Source organism: Suricata suricatta, chromosome 14, assembly GCF_006229205.1.
Source record: "Suricata suricatta isolate VVHF042 chromosome 14, meerkat_22Aug2017_6uvM2_HiC, whole genome shotgun sequence".
NCBI lineage: Eukaryota > Metazoa > Chordata > Mammalia > Carnivora > Herpestidae > Suricata > Suricata suricatta.
The window spans coordinates 51,776,857-51,779,687 of NC_043713.1; positions in this window are offsets into that span (position 1 = coordinate 51,776,857).

Consider the following 2,831-nt stretch of genomic DNA (forward strand, 5'->3'; position numbering starts at 1 on the left):
GGCGCCTGCGTGGCTCAGTCTGTTAAGGGTCCAACTTTTGATCTCAGCTCAGGTCATGATCTCAGAGTCTTGAGTTCAAGCCCTGCATTGGACCGCGCTGGGTGTGAAGCCTACTTTAAAAAAAGAAAGAAAGAAAGAAAAGAGAAAAGAAAAGAGGGACAAGAGTAGAAACAAACAATAAGGTTTTCAGTTACGAGACCACCAGTAAGACACAAGGACTCCAGAAACAGTAGAGGAGGTGGTTGTAGAATGCCTCTCCTTGTCTATTTCCTCTGCTTCAACCCTGCCTTGTCGCTGTCTCTATGATATTCTAAGTGTCATCAAGTTTTTAAAAAATTAGTTGTTAATATCTTATGTTGACCTGCCTATCCCATTCTGTTTCCTATAGTATCTATAAAGAAAGTTGTGGAATCCGGTAATATAAGGCACCTAGATTAGGACCATGTTCCCTTCTGGTGTCCAATAAATAAGTGAAAACTTTATTCAGTATTGTTCTCTTTTTTGAGAACCACATATTGATGATCTCAAGTTGACGACTGATCTTCTGGCTATCACACTAGGTTTGTGTGTGTGTGTGTGTGTGTGTGCGCGCACGTGCGTGCGTGTGTGTGTGTGTGTGTGTGTGAGTGTGTGTTTGTAACCATGTAGTTGACAATTGATCTTCTGGCTGTCACACTGGGCGTGTGCGTGCACACGTGTGTGTGTAACCATGTAGTTGAAACTGTGTGTTTACTATGTGCTAAGCATGTTACCCTACTGACCGTGGTGGTACTGTATTTATATTACCCCTGTTCTAAAAATGAAGCACTGAGGAACAAAGAAGTAACGTACCAAGTTTACACAGCTCGTGGGCAATGGGACTGTTTACTTGAGTTCTGGCAGTCTAATTCCAGAACCTGCCCGCCCAGGAAAATGATTATTGGAAATAACACCACTAGTTTTTACCATCATTAAAAAAGTTTCTAAACTCTAGGAGGTGGATAAGGTAGGCATTGTTAATCCATTTTGCAGGTGAGAATACTGAGTTACAAAAGTTCCCTGACTTGCACAACTTGATATAACTAGACAATGACTGAGCCAAGACTAGCTTTTAAGCTTTTTGAGGGAGATGGAGTGCTTCTCATGAAGCCTGCCGTCTCCTAATTAAACAATGCCCTTAGCCTGACCAAAGATTTTTTTAATTTGTAAATTTATGTATATGAAACCCACTAATATTTTTAAAAATTGGAATTAAATTTAACTCTACATTTAATGCATTATCTTTCCTAATAATTGCACAAATTAAATTTTAAAGTTCAGCAATACATACATGAATAAGTACTTGAATGATGAATTTCCTTGATTGTAAATTGACTCTTTTTTTACACTTTAATGTTTTTGAAAACAAGGTGTCTTACAACCAATGTGTATATTTAATATTGTCTATCCTGAAAAGTAATTGTATCAGTGTTGCCTCTCAAAATTGATAGGTCTTAAAAGATAAACAGTCTTTGAAATATAAATATATAAACTACCGAAAAACCTGATAGGAATAGGCTGTGTAAATATGTAATCTGGGAAATATGAATGAGGATGTAAAAGTCTATCACATACTGAAAATTTGAGAGAGGTTTTCTTGGACAGAAAAATGCTGAGGATCACAGATGGCACACATCATACTCTTGTTATATGCAATTTTAGAGGCAATAACCAGAAGTGTCACTAGATGGCACTATTATTCCTAGTAGTGTAGTGACTGATTCCTTAATAAGTGTAAAGCATGAGTATAAATATGTAGAGTATTAGCCCAATAATGCTGTAACATTGTCAAAATTGTTTCATAAAGGGAAAGAATAACAAAGTCTACTGCAGTGAAATTATACTATTTTGTGAACCCCAAAACCCAAGGAGCAATCTCTCAGATTCCTTTTTACAAAGCTGTATCACTCATTCATTCCATCAATCACTTACAAATATATATTGAGTGTACAGAAAATGCCAAGGTCTCAGCAATGCTCTGGTTATTTTCACACTGAAGCAAAAGGATTTTTGTTGACAATAAGATTATAACCTTTGCTCTTGTAAAACCGGCTCCTCCTCTTACTGATGGGGTCATCTTGTGCAAGTCAGTATTTTTATTATCACTTCTGTTTTAGAGATGAGAAAACTGAGGCACAGAGCCATGGATGGGTATGAAAATACTTTGTAAAATCGTGCTCTATATATGAATATCATTAGAACCTCAAGAATGTTGCCAGCTATTTCTATTAGCAGTTCTATATAATATGCTCTATTAAATCACAAAACCTAAATATATAAAGATCAGCTCCCGCACAATGACCATGAGACAGCTTCTCAGTGCAGCTGCTCCCTGCCTCTACCTTCCTCTTGGAAATGCTGTCAGACCCAAAAATGGGGTTGAGAGATCTGCAGTGTTTTGGCAGGATACCAGGAGTATGTCGTGGGGTGTGTATGAGTGGGTGTTTGGATAGAAAAAATTGTCTCCACAAGTCTTGCCGGAAGCCGACCTAACCGTTTACGGACCCCTTTTGCTAGAGTTGACGTTGCCTCCAGCATACAACACCGCCTTTCAGACACCCATTCTGAAGGAGCATGATGACAAAGCACGTTTCCTCACCGAGGTGGCTAACTAGCACAGTAAAACTGAATGTGAATACTTTGTTCACATTTTGTAATAATCTAAGTGTAGATTGACAATGGCTCATTTTAGGAGGTTGTGCTCATTGTGCTGTTCTCAAGTTAACTTCTTTATTTTAATCTTTTTTAATATTTATTTTTGAGAGAGAGGGTGGAGAAGGGGCAGAGAGGAAGAAAGATACAGAATCTGAAGC